Source organism: Triticum aestivum, chromosome 1A (assembly GCF_018294505.1).
Source record: "Triticum aestivum cultivar Chinese Spring chromosome 1A, IWGSC CS RefSeq v2.1, whole genome shotgun sequence".
In the NCBI taxonomy this organism is placed as follows: domain Eukaryota; kingdom Viridiplantae; phylum Streptophyta; class Magnoliopsida; order Poales; family Poaceae; genus Triticum; species Triticum aestivum.
In genome coordinates this window covers 287,190,910-287,203,459 of record NC_057794.1, presented here as the reverse complement: position 1 = coordinate 287,203,459, position 12,550 = coordinate 287,190,910, and the positions used below count along the sequence as shown (strand labels likewise).

At 41.3% G+C, this 12,550-nt stretch overlaps 2 long non-coding RNA genes across 2 annotated transcripts; one reads left to right on the top strand and one right to left on the bottom strand.

Annotated features, from left to right (window-relative positions):
• Nucleotides 1-7,573: 7,573 nt before the first annotated feature.
• On the bottom strand, nt 7,574-9,582 carry LOC123046268 (uncharacterized). The gene is made up of 2 exons (XR_006422070.1): nt 9,203-9,582; nt 7,574-7,842 (listed from the first exon to the last, which is right to left on the bottom strand). It is a non-coding gene; the product is annotated as an uncharacterized lncRNA (long non-coding RNA).
• Nucleotides 9,583-9,895: 313 nt separating this feature from the next.
• On the top strand, nt 9,896-12,153 carry LOC123119325 (uncharacterized). Its single transcript, XR_006458612.1, has 2 exons — nt 9,896-10,216; nt 11,895-12,153. It is a non-coding gene; the product is annotated as an uncharacterized lncRNA (long non-coding RNA).
• Nucleotides 12,154-12,550: the final 397 nt, after the last annotated feature.

Below are 12,550 nucleotides of genomic sequence, written 5' to 3'. Positions count from 1 at the left end.
ATCACATGTGGAATGCCACAATGTTATTTTTCATATATAGTACTCCCCTGTTGCTAAATATATGAAGTTTTGGTAGTTCAATTGAAACTACCAATACGTAGTATATTTAGAATGGAGAAAGTAATATGAATACGATATGAGTTGCATCCCAACCTCAATGTCAAGAGTTATTCAAAACAAAGAATGCATACAAGCATTTAAAGAAAAGCAATGATGATCCACGTCGAGTAGCCACACCGATCACCTTTGACAACACTAGGACTACAAGAATGGTTCTTCAAAAGCAACATCTCTAGAGGTGGAACAACGCGCCAACACCGCCATTGCCAAATTTAACGGAAATGTATTTGTAAGCAGCATAAAGCTCAAGGGAACTGTCTTCCGACATGGTTCTAGGTTTCCCCTGCGTGCAAAGACCAACCAAGGTCGTGTGAGTGGTATTTGATGGAGAATCATGCTGGCATATTGTACTCTTCATTATTTATACCAGCTGCTATGCTTGTCACTAAATACATCGATAACAAGTTTTTCACAGTATGTTCGAACAAACATTTATTTGTTTTTTCTCATACTGCATAGTTGTTATTCCATCAACTATTTTCTAACAAGTCTAGTGAAATTATCAATCTCACTAGTTTGCTAATTGCAATAAATTACGCGTGTATCGTATGGTTTGAAGTGTTTTTTGTATTATGGAATTTTTTGTAAAAATGAAAGTACACATAAAAGTAAAGAGAAGATTGTTTTCACCAGGAAAAATAGATAAAAAAACAAGTAATAGCATCTTTCCAAGTAACAACGGTGCATGATCTTCTTTCGTCGTAGAAACTTCCGCTCAATTTTCTCTATTTTTTAAGTGCGGGACTATATTTCTGTAACCAAAAACACAAAAAACACCAACTAGCACTTTGAAACTTTATATTGTTAGTCCAAATAATTGATAAACATGTTTGATAGGATTATAATATGAAAACTACAAGAATTATAGATATGTGTAGGGTATATAAGGACCCTCCAATCCATTCAATTAGATAGTCGTTGCAAATCCTAGTTTGTATGGAGCCTCCCAGACAACTCCATTTGAAGCCACAAAAAGCACTTGTGCAAGCCACCAACAATTCCAAACCACCTTGGTCGAATAATTCGAACATCTATGATAGTGTGCACATGTGGAATAGTGTCGATCAGAGCATCCGGATGACTTTAGGTCGGACCCTCTAAGCCAGTTGAAAGTTGCCGATTTGTTGTTGATTTTGATCCTTCAAATTGATCATCGAGTGCCTCTAAATTATATTAAGAAGTGTGATTAGAATTCCGGGTCTAGTTTATATATACCCTCACCTATCCCACCATCTCACTTAAATGCTTCAATTCAAATATCCACTTATAAGGGAGAGTTCCAAGTCTTGTGTGAGTTCAATAGGCATTCCACTCCAACATCCATGCATGTCAAACCTTTGAATCTCTCATCCTCTTTGTTTTCAAGTGCATTATTTCTTCCTCATATCCACTGCTAATATGATGTGCCTATTAGATTAATATTTGTTGGGCCCTAAAGTGCAAGGGTTTGTAGAATAAGGGTGCTTAGGTAGAGTTAATCTCCACATATCCGTTTCCAACCGTTGGACCCCGTGCACAGTTGGCCCGTGCGCATGAGATGTCCAAAGGCAAGTGTAGTACCCCGTGCGCATGGGTTCAAAGACCCTGATGAGGACAACGCTACCACAGTTACATCCATTGCCCCTGCTGCTACACATATTGGACCAATTAGTAGAGCTCCCGCATGCCAGTTAAATTATCTTTGAATTTTGTCAGATTGAAATTCGTCATAGTTGCAACTTGCGTACTTCATTTGTGTCCAACAACTGGGAGCAACTAGTATAGAATCAGGTGTTGTGATAGAAAAATAGAAAAAATCAATCTAGGCCATCAATCAACCATGAATGGTACAGATTCTAGTGGAGGCATCTCAGACAACTTAGTGTACATTTCATGAAAACCTCCCTATACTAGTAAGATGTAAAACTCGACTTTTGCAATAACCACCTCGACTTTCTCACAACCAATCGTGGTGTCCTTGGTAATAAGACTATTTTTCAAACATCACGGCGCTGATGTCTCCTCTTTACAGATCAACTTGTTTTTTTAGGTGTTTCTAGCAAAGATATAGGAGTAATTCCGCATCATGTGCATGCAATATGTTCGTGCGTTACCAAATTTCATCTTTCTTTGATTACAAAATCAACACAACACATCTGAACTAACATGAGAAAAAAATAGAAAGTGCACAAGAACATATGTATTATCATTTGAATTTTGCATTGTCTATTTTGCTTGGGCATTTGCAGGTCATCGTTCACAGTTTATATCATAAGAGTAATTATATTTTTATTTTGCAGCCATGAGAGATGACTCGCCAGAGAAACAACCCTACAATCATAACTCAAATACACTCTCACAGAGACTGGTCAAAAAAGGAGTGACACACAACTCCGAAACCCAATTTATTATCGAAATATGTATTTGGCAACCCTGTGACAGATTGCAAAAACGCCACACCACCTGGATGCCCTCCATTCAAATCCGACGCACGAGCTGGATGCCATCAGTTTTTTGATCGTACGGTCGCAATCTCACCACTGGGTTGCTAGAAACGGAGAAGATGGAGTAGAGACATATTTACGCATGCATGCCACCGCGAAGTGAACGCGTACTGATTCATTCGACCAAAGTCAAGTGGTTCCTTTCCTCTCTCACCATGCCGCGATAAGATGCAACCCCTGTTCGCCGCCGTCGCCAATACTCTGTATTCCTCCACCTCGATCCCATAGCTCGTCCTCAATCTCACCTCCGGCCGGGCCGGTCGTCCCCGTAGACTTCTCCATCAACGCCCAGTCGTTCGACTTCGATCTCAACTCCGCCGCTCGTCCTCGACCTCACAGCCGCTCCGCTCGTACACCGACGGCTTGGACGCTTTCCCCGTCTGAGCTGACCTCCGAGATCGTCGTTGTTCTGGTTCCCATATGTGCTCGTCCCTGTTTTGCTTGTTCCTTTTGAGGTGAGCGAGGAAACTCCTCCTTGTAAACACGTCCGAGCTTGTCCTTGCCCTGCTCGTCCCATACAATAGCAGCATTCGTTTGAAGGTGCAGGTGCAGAAGCTAGACAGCACCTTCGTGGACTGATAGGTCCGGGTGCTGGCTGCAACCCTCCATTACATCAACCGTAAGATATAAATTCTAGGTAAGATCTGAATTCTAGGTAGGTGAGTTTTCTGAATTTTGTTGTACTAGCAGAGTAACTAATTCTAGGTGGGTGCTTTTCTAAATTCTGATGTACTAGCAGAGTAGCTAGTAGAGAATAAGCCGCCTGAGTGTGTTGGATCCCGGTGTGCAAAAATGATTGATATATATGCACAGATGTAGCACATGTATCAGTGGCATAACCACATTATTATGATGTATTGCTAATCTGCCTTGACAGAACAGGACATAATCAAGATTATTTGTCGTTGTTCTTTTTCCAAAAATTTATAGTTTCGTCTGATTGAGTATGATTTCTTCTCCACATCTGGACATGATTCAGTTCAGCCATGAGCCATTCATACGATACTTGACAGTTTTGATTGTCTTCGACGCGCACATGATTAGCTCATAGTTTATATGGTGGGTTATATTTATGTTGTGAACAAGAAACTGAAAGTCCAAGCTCTGTTCTGGATGTGACCTTCTTAGACCATCCTGTTGCTAGTTCAAGGAACCATATAATGCTGCCTGGTGAGATTTTTCATCTAGTACATATGCAGAAACTCCAATAGCCTTCTATAAAGTAACATGCTCGCATCAGAATGTTTGTTGTGAGAGTACTTGACCTGGGTTAACATCTTAGCATGACATTCTAAACAAGCAAAATTGCATTTTATTTCATTTCTGGTTGATGTGTCATGAACATATGTTGCCCATATTAACCATATCCATATTCTATTTCTATTTGTTGAAAAAATAACCGGGGTAACTTTTGTGTAAATAACACGGTAATATGTGCATTGCAGACCTGTAATGTAGGTGCAAACACCAGGATATTTTTAGACCCGAAGAAAAAGTTATTGAAAACATACCCATCGTAAATTCTTTGTAAGTAGTATGGTATATATGCACCATATACCTGATAATTTACGTATAAACACCATAGTAACTATGCCCATGAGAGGATTGTTGAAAATATACCCCGGTAATTTTTGTGTAAATAGCATGATAATATAGGCACCACAGACGTGATAACCTACGTGCGAACATCATGTTAACTTTGACCATGGGAAAGAAAATTATCGAAAAGATACACCTGGTAAATTAAGTGTAAATAGCATGATAATATACGCACCGCAGACCTGATAATTTAGGTGATAACATCATGGAAATTGGAACCCGAGTAGAAAAAATGTTGAAACATACCCCCCCCCCTAAATTTATTTGAAAATAGCGGTAATATACGAACCGCATACCCAATAACTTGTGCAGTAACTTTGACCAAAGAGGGGAAAAGATTGTTGAAAACTATACCACGGCAACTTACGTGAAAATAGCACGGTAATGTATGAACTTCATACCCGATAACTTACGTAAAAGCAGCGCAGTAACTTTGACCAAGGGGAAAATAGTTGTTGAAAAACATACCCTGATAACTTATGTGAAAATAGCACGGTAATGTATGACCCACATACCCAATAATATACGTAGAAAATAGCATATCGTTTTTCTTCTACTAAAAAAAGTACAGTAGTACCTTATGTTCCTCTATTCTATAGAAAGGATGATCTTTGTTGGCCTTGTTCTGCTGAATTTTGCATCGCTGCTACAAAGAAACTGATTGGTTTTGTTTTTGAAGGCATAAGAAATGCGAGTTTTGTTTAGCTATATATGATGTTACAATTGTTGCTCGTTTGGTAACTACTGATGAAATAAGAGCATTTTAGCTATACATTTTTGTTGCTAACAACATATGAAAAATATTGGTGACTTTTGTTAGTATCGGACGATAACTTTCGACCCCAACAAAAGGGTGATAACTTTGAAAAAAGTTTAGATTTTCATGTCCTGGTAACATCTGTGTAAACACCATGATAATTTACGTGTCGCATGTGCAGTAAGTTAGATACCGCACAAGCGGTAACTTACATAGCCCATGCCTGATTACCTTTTGGACTTAGATTTTTTTACTAAAACATACCCGATAACTATTATGTGTATAATATGATATTTTATGCACCACACGCCTCATAAATTACGTGCAACACCATGGTAAGTTTTACTGAGGGAAAACACCCTCGAAAACTTACGTGAAAATAGCATGATAAAATACAAAGTACATATCCGATAATTTACGTACAAACAACGTGGTAACTTGGACTAAGAGAAATTTGTTGAAAAACATAACCCTGATAATTTATGTGAAAATAACACCGTAATACACGAATCGCATATCCGATAACTTGCATACAGACATTGTGTTAATTTTGACCAAGGAGAAAAAGAAGTTGTCGAAAACATACCTCGATAATTTATGTGAAAATAGAACGCTAACATACGAACAACATCCCCGATAACTTACATCCAAACATTGCGGTAATTTTTTACCAAAAAGAGGAAATATTGTTCAAAAACATACGCCGGTAACTTATGTGAAAATAATACAGTAATATACGAACCACATATCCGATAACTGATAATATACGAAATCCATACCTGATAACATAAGTACAGACACCACGGTAATTTTTTGGTAAGGCTACCAGTTTGGATTTTCAATGATCACAGTCTTTTATTTTTGTTCAATCTTGTCTCAGGAAGATACAAATAGCATGTACATTGTGTCTAATCACAAAAGTTTGCTAGCTCAGCTGGAAATTACATCTCATTTAGTATGGGAGGGTTTGGGTTCGATCCTCTAATGTCCCATTTTTTCTGTCTATTTTTAAACTGCCGGCGGCCCAGAAAATCGGGAGGGGGTTCGTTCCAGAGGTGCAGGGTCCTCTCAAGAGAGGAGGCGGGATCGAAGGAAGGGGGTGGTATGATACTTTTGCAATCTGTCACATGGGTGCTAGTTATCACAGTCCATTTATTATATATAAGACATGGCGATTTGGTGCCCGGGCAGATATGGTCCCGAAATCCTGGTCGTTCCTTCCTGTTTTGGGATGCGTGAAAGTCGCATTTAGTGGTTCGAGGTGAACTGTGGGAAACGGAATTAACACAGTTATACGGTAGAGAACAGTTCCATACAGAGGGGACAGGTAGGCGAGTGCCGTGTGGATTCGAAATCTCCTGGTCCTCTCCGTGCGGCGGAGATTCTGGGCCGTGGCGCAGGAAAGTTTATTTGTAACTGGTCCTGTTATTCTCCGGCGTTCGCTAGCTATGGCGCCAGATGCGAGCTACCCTTCCGCGCAAGTGCCATGTGCGGTCCTCGGCACCTCCCAAGGCTCCCACTGAGACGAGAGTTCCTAAGCAACGCGGAATCCTGGACCAGCAGCCTCTGCGACCTCCTTCGGCACCAGCACAGCCGCCATGGCCGCCGCGGTTCGTCAGCCCGGTTGCGGTCTTCTCATGGACTTCTACACAGACGCGCGCATGTCCTGTCTGTGGTGACTAGGGTCGCAGAGCGGCCTCAGGAGGCGACCGGGGACAGAGAGAGGCCACAACGGTGGTGGCGGACATGGCGGCCATGGATATTACTCATGATATTTCGTATTACGTGCACTGGTGTGTGTGGTATGGAGGGCGCAGCTGTGTTGCATGCTACCTGACTGAGAGGTGCTCGCTCTGCACTGCCCGCTGTAGGAGCACAGTGTGCACATCGTCCACGGCCCGAGCGCTCGAATGCCTACCGACACTGCTGTTCTGGACGCTGCGCGTGCTTGCATCATACATGCGCCGGCGCGTAGAGCAGAAGCCGCTGCTCTGCTAGTCCACTCGTCGGAATCTTCTTCTCTTTGAAGCTGGAGGGGCCTCCATACTTTTTGCCAAACCACGCTGCCTAAACCCCATCGTCTTGTCTTCCTCACCCTATCATTCGTCGTCTTCCTCTCTCCCAGTTCCTCACCTCGTCCCCTCACGCAGGCCGCCCTCGCCATGCTGCTCTTTCACAGCGAGCAACTACGTGTCTACAGGAAACACAAGCCCATCGACCGTCCTGCGAACATCCAAGCCCGTTGCATTTCAGGGTGTTTGACGTCGTATTAGAGCCACGAACAGAAATACATGCAGCGTAGCTAGCGTAGGCAACCAAAAAAAGCGGAAAACAGTAACTAACAACCAAATAATCCGTTGGTTATCCAGCGTGAACTATGCCCCGCAAGGCCCAGGAAAATGGCAGGGCCGTTAGTTCGATGGACCGGGATGACGCTTTCCTCAACTAATAGCAATAAATGCGGTGGGCCGGTTAAAGTTTCCTTCTAAATACACACCAGATACAAAGCACAAATACGTGAGATTGGGGCAATCTCGAGGAGTAGCGATGGTCGGGATATCAGGAGCATCTGAGACCGGGCTCAGAACCGAATTTTCGGAATAACACACTCAACTTGAATTGTAAGTAGGCCATTATATGAAGCACTTCTTAAGCGTGAACAGAAACACCAGTTACACTGAAAATATATCAGCACTCTTTTTACACACAAAGGTGTGGTTATTTTCGCACACAGAGCTTCCTTCACTTCGCCGCTCTCAATAAGTCAAAGTGCTAGTGAAATGATCTGGAAAATCGATAGCAGAAGCTATCCAATGCATCTGTTCTTCTGCTGCTATGTCCTCTGTTCCTATCTAAGCCTGGGCATCCAGTTGTCAAATCTACCTGCACAAAAATGAAAGCATATGGAATTATGAAAAGTTAGTTTCTTGCATAATTAGATAAATCTAAATAGATGGTTATCATAGATGAGGTGGCAGCATGGAATTATTTTTCACTACATAAAAAGGAAGCACATTCATGTAAAAAAGCAATGCCTTCTCAAACCTATGTAGATTAATTAGGACCTCTAACAACTCTAAACCTGGATCTCCTTTTCTAGACACCAAACTTGGAACATCAAAGAGAAAATGGTTTCGTCAATGGACCAACCTACAGGAGAGCAACATGCATATGGACAGGAACTGTAGCAGAAGAAAACATGAACTGTATTTAGTATAGGAACCGAAGCTTCATATTAAATCTCAGAAAAGGAGAATATGGACAGGAACTGCAGCTTCATATAAAGTCCTTGTCTTTAAAGTTTTGGTACGTTCCTGTTATAACTTTTCAATTCTGACATTTTTCTAAATTGATAGCCTAAGGTAATATTCGACAAACACAACTTTAACATAGTTGGGCAAACATTATTATACATTCAATCACAAGGTCCAGTTGTCAGCCCATTGACCAGATTTCAATAACAAGAATTCGATGGCAGTTATAGCAAGACGACGAAGTGGTAGCTTCAAAGCAAGAAGAATAACAAACCTCTATTTTTTTTAAGAGCATGCCCTTACATCATGGACACCACTTCCTTACAAATGCTACATTTGTGTGTGAAGAGAACATGAAAGTTTGCACAGCATGAGCTTACTGCATGTATCATATACTGCAAATGCAATACAGAGAGAAACTACAGTCTCCAAATTTGGTTCCTAAAATCACTAAATTATTCATCGATGACAGAACTGCAATCTATTGGAGATACAGTAGCAACCAAGAAAGCTGAGGCCATCTTCCTCCATTGAAAATTTGATTCCCTGAAACATATAATTGCAAGAGAAAATGGAGGTCGTACCAAATTTCAGAAGAAACTTTTTAGCAATCTGACAAAATCTGTAATAGTTGTGCACGTTCAACCTATCCTTGACCAACCGGAGTATACAATTCCCCCCTGTTCTACAAGTTTCGCTAGCAAGGCGAAGATATACATGGTACTGGAGTATGTAATAAATGGCAGAGAGCTATTTGAGAAAATCGTAATGATTCTTCTCCTTATGCTCTCAGTGTACTAACTGCTAAGCGTGATTCAGGAACTTACGAAGAAAATTCCAGAGATGTAATAGACTTCACATGCATGCTAGTACATCTCCAACACTCCCTAATACGTACTCTGAAGGGCAAGCAGTCTGAACTCTGAAATTAATTTTGAGAAAATAGGAATCCAACGAACATAAACGTCATCCAAGAATGAATTCCTCACCGTCCCGGTCGAGGAAGAACACCTGGCGCGCGCGGCCATCGGGTTGCGTCTTCGCGAACAAGTCTGTGCCAGGGTTCTTCAGCTTGGTCGCAAACCTGTCGGAATCCGGCACAGAGAAGGCCAGGTGATGCCTCCTGGATTCCTGGGTAGATGCACGAGTGGAGGAGGAGACCGCGGCGGCGGCGGCCAGGGTCCTGGTCGATGATGCGCAGTATGGCGTCGAGAGGCGCCTGGAGGAGGAGCGGTGGGCGTAGTCCTCTCGCAAGCACCGGATCTGACCGCCGCCGCCATCGGCGAGCTACAGGGAGATGGGCTAGTGGGGATCTTGTTTGAAGGACAAGGAGGCGAAACAATAATGAGAAGCAAAGGGACGTTTTTGCAAATAAGGATGCGGTTGTGAGTACAGATCGCTCCGCCTGGATCTGGGCCATTCATCTTCAATCCAACGATCCAGCTTCCTTTTTCTATTTTTGCACCTAATACCTAGATTCTATACTAGTTGCTCCCCCAACAACCGGGAGCGACTAGTATAGAATCTGAGCTTACAGTGCAAAAATAGAAAAAAATGACATGGGCCGTTGGATTAGAAATCGATGGCACATATTCTGGAGTGTGGGATCTGTACTCACGGTCACAAAAGTTTGTGCAGAAAGGTCCTCCGATTCTGAATAATTATGTGCAAACGACTGAACCCTCTCGCACATCTCCGTTCTCTTTGCCGGCTGTGGCGGCGATCCAGATCCGGCGGGAGGCCGCCGCCGTGCGTGGCCCCTCCCCTAACTACTCCGCCACCCAGGCCGTCTGGATCCACCTCCGGGCACCCCGACGTCGCGCTCCACATCATCGTCTCGGCCACATCCAGCTCTGCCACGGTCTGCTCCACAGGAGCACCACCCGACCTTCACCGTGCTGGACTATATGACGGGTTGGTGACTGGTCGGAAGTCCCACATCACGGACGTGTTCGCGATGACGCAGATCGACGGCTGCATGTGCCAGGTCCTCGATCACCATGGTGAGGGACTCATTATGAGATGATGCTTATGTTCGTTGAATTTCTATTTTATAACATTTTTTAGTTTTTTAATTGTTAGCTTCCTGTATGCGTGTCTATGTTTGATCTATTCATTCCGGATCCAGCAATAGCATGCTGATTAGTGCATGATTTAGTTGTGGTAATGTGTATTCTACTGGCTGATGACAAGCTTGGTGTATCACTATTGAACTGCTTTCCAATCAGCCAAAGTGATGGAAATTTGAGCTTCCCCAGTCCAGGGGTTATTTAGACTTGCTCTACTGTTAAATAAACCGAAACACTTCCAGAGTTCTTTAGATGTTTTTTCCTTCTCTGTAGCAACTAGTAAGACATTGGTTTTATATAAAGGAAACCAGAGAGGGGGGCTCTCTTTTTTTCTTCAAAAGAAAGTTGTGATATTGTGTCAAAAAACACACAGGTCTAAAGATTACACAAACTAAAATTGGCCATCATTACCATCTCCTTTAACCATCTTAAACAATGCCCAAACTCTTGATTTTCTATACTGAAAGGGAATATGTACCAACTACCAATACTTCACACAATAGATACTTGTCCATGTTTATTAGTCAAGTTTTGATCTTGGTCAAGTACAATGTTATTACTCTGTTAAAAATTGGCGCTGATGCTCTAGTAAGTCTGACAAGCAAGTCATATTGGGATGTATGAGATGTGACAATAGACTTCTAGCTTTATATGCTCCACGGAAATGCATCATTTGTATGATAGCAGTGTTCCGTGATGCAAGGACATGCTCTAAGAATAATATAACACAAGAGTGGAGGTTTGCACTTCTTGCTTTGAAGACTACCATTTATGCACACCATCAAATTATTTGTTTACTATTGATTTAGAATAATAATTTGCATCTGTCAAACATTCATAAAGTATGTTCTTCAGCTCATAAGTTTGAGCGATGAGGGTTACTTGCCTTTAAATCAATGCTCGGTTGCAATTTTCTTATTCTATACGAGCATTCCTGAATCATACTGTTCTGGTTGATTGGAAGTCAGGTGAACTTGATATTGAACAAAACAATTAAGAGTTGGAACTTGTAACAACATCAAGTTACACCTTCACTTTTCTGATGATACAAGTGATCGGTCATTGTTAAGCTTTGAATATATTTTGCCATATGGTATTCTTGTTCTTTTCTCTTCACTGGTCTGCCATACGTTTTTGTGATGCAGCATTCTAACAAGGCTCCACTCATTTATTGTAAGATGTTACATTTTCCTCATCTACGAGTTAGAAAAAAAACTTAACACCCATTCTTAATTGTGAAGCACACACATGATTAGGACATGAACTGTTATTCAAGCCTAGAAATTTGTATTATTAATATTAAATACTTTTTAAGCACTACACCTCTGCTGCAGGCAATTCTTTTGGGTTATTCTACTGATGTTGGTATTTCACTTGCAAAGGATGTAGCACTCTGGTCAATGTTTTCAGTTCTGACAATCTTACTTAATTTTCATGCTAGTCACCTAAATGTGCTATTCTAGTGGTTAAAGTACAACATATATGCTTGTTACAGCTTGCTCTGTTTTTCTCCCTTACAACCATTTAGTCTACCAACGATCATAATTATTTTCAATTTCTTTTCTTCTGATGTGAACTATAATTTTTTTTCTTAATTTGTCTTCATTTGTAGATGGATGATGCTTTAACAACCAGAAGCATCAGGAGTACATATGGAGAGAAGAAGCGCTTAGCATAGGCTTCCCTTGCTTACAATTGCAGGAGCAAAACTCATTTGTCTGCATGATAATTTAAATCCTTTGTTGTCGGTCATGTGCTATAAATGGTCCTGTCATGTTAATCAGGCCATGTATATGGATCAGAGTGGACAAGGTATAGAATACCTTGTGAAATTCATTTTCGCCATCCTATTGAGATGTGGGTGTTTATTACTAGAGAAGCTTAATGTTGACTTTAATTTAGTGTTGCATAATAGTTATAAATGAATTTAGTAGTTTTCTTGTTTAATTGCTAGAGCCCTCTACATTTATCAAGATATATGTTCATTGTATTTACTTCAATCATTTCGATCATTGCGGCATTTCTGTTGCTTGGCTGTGAAGATCAAGCAACAAGACTGGCAAATATAGTTTGTAATAAGTTTAGAAGGTGCTCACCAAGTCTGGAATAAATTATTATTTTTGCCTTGAGGGACAGTTTTCTTTCTGCCATATCTATTTTGTTTACTAAACATAAGTTTGGCCTGTACATTTAGTTCTTAATTTTTAGAGAGAACATGTGCGTTGAGTTGTGCTTGAACCTTGAAGGGGATGGGTCAACTTTCTCACG